The sequence below is a fragment of the Gambusia affinis genome, linkage group LG13, assembly GCF_019740435.1.
Source record: "Gambusia affinis linkage group LG13, SWU_Gaff_1.0, whole genome shotgun sequence".
NCBI classification, from domain to species: Eukaryota; Metazoa; Chordata; class Actinopteri; order Cyprinodontiformes; family Poeciliidae; genus Gambusia; species Gambusia affinis.
In genome coordinates, this window is record NC_057880.1 from 10,187,588 (window position 1) to 10,201,370 (window position 13,783).

Sequence of the window (13,783 nt, forward strand, 5' to 3'; positions counted from 1 at the left end):
TTCAGTGTGCCCAAAATCTAACCGCCCGCTCAGCAATAGGGGTGTTCATTACTACAAAACAGGCTGGGAGGGAGCGCATAACTGCTTATAGATCTGTATGTATAAGGGGGCTGGACGGTTTCCGGATGAAGTTCGTAAACACTTGCATGCACAAACTTCTGTGTCGAGCCGACAAGAAGCAGGAGTGTGCATGAATCTCTGCATATTTAAACAGAATGTGTCACTTTAACTGTAAGAAGTGGCTGTCTGTTCAGTCACGCTCTACGGTCTAACCTGCTGGCCAGTGGAATATCCTCCCCAGTGTCAAGTTTCGCGGTCATGATGGGATTATAGAGGCACTGTGCCTGGGGAGCCTTGCTCACTCTTGCGTTGTCTGCCAGACCCAAATAAAAGTCTCACACAAACGCATGCAGACACATAAAACAACCACCTGGAAAGCACTTCTAACATGAAAGACTCATGTTGCTTTGTGAGACCAATCATAAACAAACAAAGGTACTTTTACTGGAGCTTCAACACTTAGAAGGCAAATATTACCTTCTACCTCAACAGCTACAGTTACTTCCATTTGATCTTTTTTACTGACTGTATGTCAGGAAAGATACTTAAAAAATGTAGTTTAGTTGTCTCTGTGTAGCATTTTGTTCTTAATCTAGCTCAAAACGCCATTCCTTAAGTTCTGGTCCCAAGAACTCCTGTTCCAATCTCGTTCTAGAGTAGTTCCAATACAAAAAAAACAACAACAAAATAAATGGAAAAAGTGTTTTGGGGTTTGTGTGAATCTCTGTTTAACGTAGACATATCAAACTCTTCATGTGTTGAATACACTTTTAGTTTGGCGCCAATATGAAGCGCTGAAGCAGATGTACATATTTATATTTGGTACTATAAATATTGTCAATTTTAAAGTGATTTTCTCCTAAAGGGTTTTCTTTTCCAATGTTTCTGCAATCAGATGCTGTCCTGTACCCATAAAAAGAGTCTTAACATAGATTCAGGGTGATATTCATATCCCAGAACAGTGATGATAGTTTACACTTACTTCACCATATAAACTCCCATGCCAACAGCCAATGGGTATCGTCCTACTAACAGACTTCACTTTGATGAGAAATGTCACAGTGTTTCAATATCTTGTCTTGCCACGAGATCCTATTACACCCTAAGTTAAGTCCACACGAGTCTTGCACCAGAAAGGTAAAGTCAGGCCAGTAGCTCATAAGAATTTATTCCCATTACAGTGGATCTCATGGCAACTTGGCACACACCATGTACAGCATTGTTGCCTCTGTGGTTTGGTAAAATAAAAATAAGTTACGCAACTTTCCCCAGTTGTACAGAAAGATGTAAAATTTCAATAGATTGTAACGAGACTCCAGTAGAAGTACTGACTTCTCATTAACAGAAATTCACAATCTTTCTGAAGAGACACAATGATGAATTTTCAGTTAGTTGTCCAGTGCACCAAATGTAACCCTACACTTATTACATAAATAACATAGTTAGCATAAAGTATTATCCATTACCATCTTAACCCTCCTGTTGTCCTAAAATAACATTTGGTGGATCTTTTAGTGAAAGTTTTAACACAGTGGCGGGTCATTTTGACCCGAGGACAACAAGACGGTTAACTAAGAGCAAGTTTTCTTAGTGGGGGTGGGGCAAAGCAATTATAAATCCTGAGCAGAAAGCGTAAGGCTTTGATGTGTTACTAACGGAGTAAATCATGCTTTGATGTGTGCAATTTCCCTTAATTATCTGTCCAAATGAGTCACGTGCTTAATATCAAGCTGCCTTCTTTCAAATTACACATCACTAGATGATGTAACAAAAAAAACCCAGTGTGGATTTTGCCCATCATCCCACCCCTAACCTCCACATCACACTCTCCACTCCTGACGATGTTGGGTGTTTTCTGTCACATGACGTGTGTAACACGAAGCCTGGAATTAAACACAGGTTTTCCGGTTACAGCTAGAGCGTTTTATCACATGCAGGATTCATTACCATCCTCTGGAAAGGGAAGCTGTACTGCCAGCCAAAGATGCTCACTATCCAGACATAAGACTCTCTGGTGATGGAAATGTAGCTCTACTACGCTTAGCTCATTCCAGTTCTTATAAAGCGCTGCCAAAAGCTTGGCATTCTATCTGATACAGTATCAGGAACCTGGACTGCATGTAAAGGTTACCAACATAGCTTGCTTAAGTTTTAAATGGACATAAATCAGCTAATTGTGTTTGCAGTTTAACAGCGAAGCAGCAAACGGCATTAGCAGGCATTTAGATGCTGTTCCCGAAATCACCGCCACAGTCTGGGTCAAATGTATCCAACGCCTTGGTCTTTCTCACACCTCTGCAATGATCATCATGCACGAATGCATGCACACACCCACTGAATAGTCTGGACCTGGGCTAGCAGGGCAGGGCAAATCAGAGGTGGTGGAAATGTCAACTCCTTTCACATACCAAAAGTGGTGCAGGACATTTCTGTCAATTTAAACTCCATCAAAAAGGAAATAAGGAGCATGAGCGGTTGTAGAAAGCGGCCAGTAGGGCACGGTGTCCCTGTAGAACTGGTTCTGGTAACTTTTGTGACCCTTGTACCGAAGACATAATAAAAAATTTACTAAATAATCAATTTCTGGCGAGGACAACTATAGCTAATTTGTTACCTTTAATTTATAATTTAACTTTACAGTTTTAATTTAAAGAGGGTGATTCACTTTTAGCTGCAGACATATTAAGAAAGGATCACCTGCTAGATCAGGGGTCTGACACATGCAGCTTCTGAGCAACAAGTGGCTCTTTGGTTCACTTAAAATATTAAACAATGGAATATTTTTTCTGTTTTCTTATTGTTGTTTATTTTGTATTTTCATAGGTCATTCTTTTGTTCCTTGCCCTCCATAAATGCCACTATTAAAGAGATCTTCGGTATGGTCCTAACGAGGAGAAAGCATATTGAATTTAAATTAAATAGAGTTGACTGAGGGTGTACATTACCTTCTTTTTACCATTTACAAAACTCCTGTTTTTAAAAGCAACTCAAGATTTTTATTAGAGGAAAAAAATAACTATTTGGCACATTAAGGTAAAGGAACTGAAGTGGAGAGCTTTGCTTCCCAGAAAGTCCTTGAAGTCACTAGAAGGCAACCGCCATGGATGATCCAGGGGCCATAATCATTCTTACCTTTTCTTTATGAGGCAAGTATAAATTATCCATGTCTTCTTAAATGAAAAGGCTTTCATAGAGCAAATACAGTCCATTCAACAGAAAGGTGAAAACCAGTCATGTGGCATAAAATAGAAAGCCTAAATTAGACGTTGACTAAAAAACCTGGAGCAGCATTTATGCATTTGATCAAAGTGACAAAAGCCTGAGCCCAAATAGCACAAAGAAAGGTACAGGCTTACAGCAGAGAAGGATGCAACAGTATCTGTTCTAAGTATGTGGCAGCAGTATGAATCCATGGAGATGTATGGCTTTAAATGGCAAGAGACAATGTCTGGTTACTGATGACAGACACAGGCAGATGTATTCTTAGTAGTAGTAAAAAAAACAAACATAAAATGATAAATTGATTCATCACTCTTTAATTACAGATAAGTTGCCTCCTCAGCACTGATTATTGGTTTCAGGTGTTCATCAGTAGAGAAACGCAGAAATAGGAGGACACACCCCACAGTGCACTGGAGTATTAACACTATTGTTCTGAAAAAGAAAAAAAAAAAATGACGTTCAACATCAGCCAGTGGTGCTGATGTTGATAATAATCTGTCACACAAATATATAGGGAGAATACATTTGGATCAGATCAAATATAAATTAAAAAAACTATGAATAAAGTACTACAATTTAGGTAAGATAAATGTATTGTTACCATTTCTCTTACCTTTCATTCGTTGAAAACGTTGCATAACATCAAACATCAATGATGACTAGATGCTACAACAACATCAACTTTAACAAGAATTAATGAATGTGGCACAATAAGCTCTGCTTATCTCATCTTTAGTCAGAAAAAAGAAAAATTGTCATCCTGCCTGATGAGTCTCATGCTGCCTTCATCACAGAGGCTATCGCTTTCTCTTATCACTAAAAGCAATAACACAGAGACAGGCAGAGAAAGGATGGCAGCGAACCGATCAGTGTTCCCCTCTGTAAGCCATAAAAGCTGCACGATCTCAGCAGGTCTGATAAGTAACACCAAACGTTCCTCGCTCTTTCCTTCTCATTTCACTCCGCTGGGCCCTCCCCTGCTGCTCCAGCCTACCAGCTGGGCCCCAGTCCCACATCAGTGGAAATTTCCTGATCTGTCACTCCAGCAAGGCAGTCCGAGTGATGGCGTACTATGGGAAGTAGTGCTGCAAAGGCCATGCACAGATGGACACACACGCACACATACACAATCTCCCCGCCCTCAGCCCGTTGTCCCCGGTCCCCACACGATGGCTGTCATCCCGGCTCCGGCGCATGGAGGAAAAATTTGTCTGGCGATGCGTGTATCTCTCCATTTCAGACCCCCTCTGCAACTCGCTTGCCTCAACCCCTTCACATTGTGTCCTCACCTGGTACATTGTTGCTGCCCAGCCTGTCATGATAACTCAGACGAAGGCCGAAATGAAAAGGTGATGAGTCAAAGGCCAAGAAAATGGAGGAGCCCCTGAACATTAATATCCTACCGTTCTGTATCTCAAAGGCTGATACTACCTTGCAGTTGGATATTGAGTAAAAAACAAATTAATTTCAATCTGCCTGATCCCCTGTGAATGCCCTTTAGGAGAAAAGGGGAACAGATTACTGTTCCACCTCTTTTCTCTTTGCAGTTCAACCCTTTGGATTCACCTTGCTGAACCCATTTCTCAAAGGTTTCCAAGCACGATGCATTTATGGATAGATCTTACTCTGATGTGATGATGAAAAAATTCCATCCATCCATCCATCCATTTTCTGTTCACCCTTGTCCCTAATGGGGTCCGGAGGGTTGCTGGTGTCTATCTCCAGCTAGGTTCCGGGCGAGAGGCGGGCTTCACCCTGGACAGGTCGCCAGTCTGTCACAGGGCAACACAGAGACATACAGGACACAAACCATTCACACACACACACACACACACACAGGGAGAATTTAGAGAGACCAATTAACCTGACAGTCATGTTTTTGGACTGTGGGAGGAAGCCGGAGAACCCAGAGAGAACCCACCATGCACAGGGAGAACATGCAAACTCCATGCAGAAAGACCCCGGGCCGGGAATCGAACCCAGGACCTTCTTGCTGCAAGGCAACAGCTCTACCAACTGCGCCACTGTGCAGCCCAGGATAAGAAAATTCAGAAACAAAATGTATTTCTCCAGTGATGGTATCATTATGCTTGTATCAGGGAAGCTGGTTTGAACTGATGAGGAGGATGGGTGGAGCTAGCAAGAGGCTGAAATCATTCAAGATGTGAAAATGATTGTTTCTAGGCACTCTTACTGAGCTTAATGGATTTTACAAACAAGAAGACGCAAAGATGGTGGAGACATACCCTAAAATTCTGGCAGCGCTAAACACAGTCGGTCTTCAAAGTTTAGACTCAGGTGGGCTGATGCAAATTCATGACACAAAAATGTAAAAACTGTGTATTTTTTCACAATTATGAGAAACTTTGCTGTGTTTTTTTTTTCATAACAGATATTTTAAGTTGTAACATGGCAAAGAGTAAAAGAAGGGGTATGAATGCTTTTGCAAGGAACTGTTTCCTACCTCATGCACATCCTGGGTAAATAAAACTACACTACACTACACTACAATCTTATCTCACCTGATCTGACTGTTAAGTTTGAGACATAAATCCTGATTAACCCAACACAATCTGAAAGTAACCCCACAGTCACACCATAAACACAGACACAGGTTGCCAGAGTACTGACATTGTACCGGCAGCTTTGTGTAAGTCACTTTGTTGCAACATCTTGTTCTGGAAATCCCAAAACAGTAGAAGAAAAACACACAAGCACCTTGTGGTTGTGTCTTCGAACTCACCCTTTCAGCCCCCCTCATCTTCAGCTAATCTCACCCGGGTCTGACATTGTCCACAAGCTCATCAGGTGCAAAAAGGGAAAGCTTGTTGTACGTCGCGAGGCGGTCTTAGCAGGGATAGTAAGAGCGCGAAACTCTGGCCTGAACCACACTCTGGATGTAAGCAGCGTTACTGGTTGGAGGCTGTTAATCAGACAAGTGCTAATCTGGTTAGGAGATCAGCAAACGAGCCTCTCACAGCGGAAAAGGAGGACACGGCTTTAGACAATATAGCAGGTCAGCGCCATTGTTGAAGAGAACAAAGGGAATGATAGACAGGGTCACAATTTAGACGGGAATGAGGACAAGTGTACAGCAGAAACATTGGGATTTTTTTTTTTTTTTTTTGCTGCTGCTGTAAAAGAAAATTTTTTCCTACTTATTTTTAAAGGGGTTGATTGTTTCGATTCTTTAAATAATCAAAAATGTCAATGAAGGTTCAAGATTGCAGAAGATAACACACGTCTGCGTTTCCTCTTATTCACTGCTGTCATGATGCAAAGCAAAGAGGGTGGATTAGACAGGAATGGAAAAGCGACGGTGGCAAACAAACTCAGCGACCACATCGGGGATTCAGGATTCTCCACACCTCTTTCGGTCTCCATGGAAACAAGGAGGCAGCGAAGAGGCCATCACAAGGCATTAAGAAAAACACGCTTTCCTGCTGCTGGAATTTCACAGATGCCACTCCTGACATCCCCTGGGATCCAAGTGTTGTTTATAACCTACAGACTGAACATAGACATCAAGAGGCTCATGTCTTTCAGTGTTCAATATTTTAAAAAAATATATAAAAATAAGGAAGACAATAAAGAAATACATTGGATGTAACAGTGTGTGGAACATCTTGTAGCAGGAACTGTCAGGTATTTTATATTTTAGCTCAACCTGACTCATGGAGGGATGGGCCGTCTTTTTCCAGCTTATGCAAATTTGGCCTCAAACGTCAAAATAAGAAAAGGGCAAAAATCAGTGGCTCACCCAGACAGATGAGGGAGCGAAAGAACAAGCACAGACCTCCAAATCTGACCCGGATGGTTGTCGGTTGTATTTATTGCAAACAAGAAAAAAAAAAACTATAAGAAAAATACTTTGTTGTGGGAAAAAACTTGGGATGACTTGTAAATTTATAGAAAAACTGACTAAGACACATGGTAAGTAATAAAGTCAAAAATAATGTTAAAGTTCTTGAAGAGGAGAAGAAGAAGAGAGCAGTGTTAGCGTAATAAAATCACAGGTCAACACTGCACTCAAGTACAAGATTAGCTTGACATGAACTGTTGTGAGATTCTTACTGTGTCATAATCTTAAGTAAATAAGCTGCAGTATGATGGCGTCCAGGCAATAATTCGATGTAAATTTGATTATCATCTTACTGCTTCTATTTTAAACAGAAAAGAAAGCAATTATTCCTCTTACTGCTAAATGATATAACACACAAAGTTACACAGTCTTAAAAATAATATTTTTCAAGTGTGTATTTCTAAATGTCATCCTTCTTTTTGCTCTGCCCTTTATAAAAGTAACAAAAGCACAATAAGCTGATTTCAATTTGTCAAAAAAAAAAGTCAGGCTATCGGCTCACTCTGCCAACTTGCAATCAGCCGCTTAACGAACATGAAGTTTATAGATTGCTACATGTAGTTTTAACAACTCTTACCTTAGAAAGAGGAAAGGAAACCAATGCTTCATACCCAAAGAGAAAACTCACTGGGCTCTGATACCAGTTATCAGCACTCCAAACAAACTCAGACTTACAGGAAAAAGATAGGACGTTGCTCATTGGTCATTGAAAAGTTGCCTGGGCAAGAAGCTTGAAATATATTTCAAATCCCCTTTCAGACTCTCTTTCCTGCCCGGCTGAGGGTGAAATATGGAGATGAAACAAAGATCTACAATACAGTGGTGGAAGCTACTGAAGACATGTCCAGTAGAGGCTACGCTGTGCGGGTCGTCAAGTCACCAGAAACGGCCCTGGAGCATCTGAAGCAGCTGACCTGGACCAGAGTACGCGGCGGATCGGGGAGTGGGCCAGCAAACAAGAGGCGGGACCCCGCAGCCGGTTACAAAGAAAAACTCAGAGCCTTCAAGAGGTCTTCTCCCACGCATAAGGAAAATTAAGGTTTATTCACTCTGTTACTAACAATTAAGATTTGTATTTGGTTTATGAAGTACAATAAGTAAATAAGACAGGTTTCTTACGGTGCTCTCTACACCGAAGCCATAGCCACCAAGGGCCCCTTCATCAACCGATGAAGAAGCTGCCTTCGGAGGTGAAGCAGGGTTCTCATCCGAGACCCCCACCTTGGACGTCAAGAGTTCAGTGTGAGTTCTGTTTGTTCTTAATGTTGATTTCTTTATATGTTCTATGTTCAGTGTTTTTAGAGTGAGCGGGGAGCCCAATAATCTTTGTGATATAATTAAGAAATATAAGTTAGATGAGTAGCAGGTTGATAAAATTGGTGTCAAACAACATTAATGGCTTACATAGTCCAGTAAAAAGGCAGAAAGTCCTATCTAAACTTAAGAGAGATAAAGCCCAAATTGTTTTATTGCAGGAAACACATCTACCGGATAGCGAGCATGTTAAGTTAAACAAGATGGGTTTTAAACATGTGTTTTTTTCGTCCCACAAGTCTGGGAGGCGAAGGGGAGTGGCAATTTTGTTATCTGGAATTCTCAACTATCAACACATATCAGAGTACAAAGATAAAGAAGGTCGCTACATAATGATTACGGGCAGGATTGATGGTATCATGACCACCATCCTGAATATATACATTCCACCGGGCAGCAAATGGTCCTTGTATAGACAGATTCTCGAAATTGCAACAACGAGGAGTCAGGGAACTTTAATATGCGGTGGTGACTTCAATATTTTATTAAACACCAAATTTGATTCTTCTAGTGGGAAAGGCGATGGACGAAATATTGGCAAGAGGATGGGACACCTCATGGACGATTTAGGATTAGTGGATGTATGGCGAGAACATCACCCAACTAATAGAGAATATACCCACTTCTCCCATCCTCATAACTTATATTCTAGGTTAGATTACATTCTTACGTTCAAGAATGATTTGTTTAAAATTAAAACCTGCGAAATCGGTCCATGTACAATCTCTGACCATAATCCAGTTTACGCTGATATTTGTCTGAATGGGAAAAAGAGATCTACATTATGGAGGATGAATACAAATATTTTAAACTATCCAAACATTAAAGAGAAGTTAAAAAAAGAAATAGAAAATTATTTAGCTCAAAATGATAATGAGGAGGTGTCACCAGGAATATTATGGGACGCAATGAAGGCGGTGATTAGAGGGAAAATAATTAGTATATCCACCCACTTAAAAAAGGAAAACATACAAAAACGTAAATACCTGGAAGATAAATTGTTAAAACTGCAACACGAACACTCTGTGACTATGAACGACAGCATTAAATCGGATATAGCAAAATTTAAAAAAGAATTAGACGACTTAAACATGGTTGAAGTACAGAGAAAAATAATTTTTAACAAACAGCAGTACTGTGATGTAGGCGGGAAATCATTAAAACTTCTTTCATATAAACTCAGAAAGCAGCAAGCAGAGAGGACGATACACAAAATAAGAAATCCTTTAGATGGCCAATTAGAAACCGAAGAGGAGAAAATTCAACAATGTTTTCAGAACTATTACAGAAAACTTTACTCCCAAAACCATGTAGATAACAACCAAGATGTTAATATTTTTCTATCTAATTTGGAGCTACCAACAGTGACAGAGGAACAAAATAAATTGTTAGTATCCACAATAACCAGAGAAGAAATTCACTCGGCAATTAAAAGATTAAAAGGGGGTAAAATGGCAGGATCAGATGGATTTGGCCCAGAATGGTATAAAATAATGCAGGATCATTTGACTCCCATCTTGCAGAAAACATTTAATTGGGTAATGAAGGGAAAAATTGTACCCCCGTCATGGAAAGAAGCAATAATCTCTATAATTAAAAAAGAAGGAAAAGATCATCTAAATTGTAGTAACTACCGCCCAATCAGTGTATTAAATATTGATTATAAGTTGTTCACTTCCATCATCTCTAAGAGACTTGAAATTATCCTACCAGGACTAATACATAATGATCAAACAGGCTTTATTAAACATCGACAAACTCAAGATAACATTAGGAAAGTTTTACATATTATGAACCAGGTTCACAGACAAAAAATAGAGACTTTAGTGTTAAGTTTAGACGCCGAAAAGGCATTCGATTCCGTGAGGTGGCCCTTTTTATACCAGGTCCTTGAGAGATTTGGATTTGATAAATCTATAATAGATACTATATCTGGGTTGTATGATAAACCAACAGCCAGAATTAAAATTAATGGAGACCTTACTGAATCATTCATACTCGAGCGAGGTACTCGACAGGGCTGCTGTCTGTCGCCACTCCTCTTCGCCTTGTTTATAGAACCATTGAGCCAATGGATCAGACAAAGACGGGATATAACTGGAATAAGGACCATTGGAGGAGAGCAAAAATTGGCATTGTTTGCTGATGACTTGTTGCTTGTTATATCTCATCCTACTCAGGCTCTCCCCAAGTTAATGAAAATCTTATCAGATTTCGGTCTATACTCAGGGTACAAGGTTAATGTGAACAAAACACAAGCCTTAACTGTGAATTATGACCCACCAGCTGAAATTAAAAATAGCTATAAATGGAAATGGGAGGCAGATAGTATTAGGTACCTGGGGGTGGTGATCCACCGTGACCCTAATGAAATGTTTGAAGCCAATTATGCCCCCTTGAACACAGCCATAAAGTCAGATATCCAAAGATGGAATGCCATACCTTTTTTAGACCTACACTCCAGGATTGAGTCAGTTAATTTAAACATTCTCCCCCGACTTTTGTATTTATTTCAATCCCTACCAGTTCCTGCAAAACAATTTGTAGAATGGGATAAGATGCTGTCCAAATACATTTGGAAAGGGAAAAAAGCCAGAGTCAAATACAAAACTCTACAATTAAAAAAGGAAAAAGGGGGTTGTGGGCTTCCATGTTTACGAGAATATTTCTGTGCAGCTCAGTTGAGACCTTTGATATGTTTGTGTTGTCCGGATTACACTGCAGGATGGAAAAATGTGGAAGGGGAAACGGTCAAAACAATGCCGATTAAAGCCATAATAGCTGACACAAAATTACAGAGTAAAATTAATTTGGCAGATGAACCAATATCACAAGTAATGATATCTGCATGGAGCAAGCAATTAGAATTTGTGATTTAGAAAATGCCTCTAAACTCTTAAGATGGTGCGCTTACGATTCGGATTTCCCCCCAAATCAACAGGACGATAGATTCAAGAAGTGGATTTCAAAAGGCCTAACTAATTACTATTCCTTTCTCCATAAAGGGACGTTCCAATGCTTTGAGACCCTGAAAAGAAAACATGATTTATGTGCAGATGACTTTTTTAGATTTTTACAGGTCAGAAATTATTTTAATAAAGAGCTAAAAGTACATTTACATAATTTGAGATTTGTGGAAACGTTTATATTACTAACTAAATCAAAACCAGGTAAAACAATTTCCAGGTTATATGACGCCATCCTGCGGTGTAAGAAGGACAGCACTGTTTACATTAAAATGAAGTGGGAAAAGAAGCCAGCCTGACAATTTCAGAAGAAGATTGGGGCCACATCTGTAAGATTCCATGGACAACAACAAGATCGAAGGTTTGGCGTGAATTCTGCTGGAAAAATATTATAAGATTTTTTATAACCCCAAAGCAGAAACGATACCAGGGAAGGGGTTCTACCTGCTGGAGATGTGGAAGGGATGACGCCAATCATTTCCATATTTTCTGGGATTGCCAAACCATTCAGCAATATTGGTCTCAAATCCATAATCATTTACAGAACATCTTCACGGCTAATTTTCCTTTAACTTTTGAATGCATATTTGTATGTAACATACCGGTTGACAAACTGAACTACAACGATCAAAAACTTCTGTTCATTTTACTGGCCGGGAGCAAAAAGGCCCTCACAAGAAAATGGCTTAAACGGGAACCTCCAACAACTGAAGACTGGATAAATGTAGTGAAAGAGATCTATATACTGGAGAGACTATCTTTTTCCATTAATGTGCAGAGAGATGCTTTCTACAAGATATGGTCAAAGTGGACAGAATATGTTAAACCTGTTGTGTCTGATTTTTCGTAAACCTTGCTGTCATTCAGATTTATGCTCTAACTTGATATGTCCATTATTGGTCGGTACTGCCCCAAGTTTGTTTTGTTTTTGTTTTGTTTTGTTTTTGTTTTTTTGTTTTTTCTTCTTCCTTTTTTTTTTTTTCTTTCTTTCTCTCTTGTCTAAACTTAGAAAATAGAGGAAGCATGTAACAATGTGAATGTATTCGGCGCAATTATATAATTGTATTGTAATGTGCCTTCTCAATAAAAATTGTTAATAACAAAAAAAGAAATATATTTTAACAAGTCAATATTGTTGAGAAATAATGTTTTATTAAGGGAATCAGAAGTGTGCACAGCAGTAGCAACCAAGTAGTCAAACTTTTCACTGTCTTTCATATTTATCCATGGAAAAACTTTCTCCCCACCTGAGACTCCAATGCAGAGAAACACTAGGAGTTTGATTGCAGGCAGGTTTGAGATGCTACATGATGGGCTGCAGGGCTGCTAGCGAACACACGCAAGGCCTGAAACTGCATACTTTGAAATGCAGACAGCCACAAAAAAATAATATATATATATATATATATATATATATATATATATATATATATATATATATATATATATGCCTACAGTGGGGGGGAGATTTTTTTTACTGGAAGATGCTTATTTTACATCCCCTTCACCTATTCTCTGGCCAGCGCTCTGGGTTTCCAGCAGGCCGATAAAGGCAGGAGGCTTTGATGTTCAGGCAGGTCTTTCTTTGCCTGGCTCATGCGTGAGCTGCTGCTTCTTTAGGGAAAACGAAACTCTCCTTCAGGTTTTACTCCGTGTTCCAATGAGACCGCAGCCAAAAAAAACAACAACAAAAAAAAACAAAACAAGAAAGGTAACTGAAAGGGTGAGAGATGAAAAAAATAAAAATGAAAGGAAAGGGGGGAAAAAAAAGCAACAGATATGGGCTGAAAGTGTAAGGAGGAAAGGAGGTCACACAGTGGACAATGTTTTAATCGGCTGAGCCAGAGAGAGCGATTGCCTGGAGGAGGGGGATTCTGCTTTGGCAACTGAGGCAGAGAAAGACAGATGAGAGGGGAGCAAATTAAGATCAATAATGTGAAGAAACGTGTCGCATAAGATATGTTGAGTTTATCATTAAAGGTGAATATTTCCAGTTGGTGAAGCATCTCAACATTATGCAATCTACTACAGAAGCTCTGGAGCCTTTTTACATTCCCAACATGACCATGTAGATTTTTTTTTTTTTTTAAATGCCACATATATTAAGATACATTTGGTCTTTTGATATCCTTCCTAAAAGTGTGCTATTTTGTGGTCTGTTTCTGACCATTATGGGAAACCTCAAAGCAGTACATTGATCTTGAGCTAATTTCTTTTGGGAACAAAAAGTCTTTAATTACATCCCGATAACACAGAAGAATACATGAATTCTAAAGATATTCTAATGTGAGCAAATTTGCATGATTCACCTAAAAAGAGTCACTAAAAACGTCCACAATGTCTTGGTCTCAAATGTTTT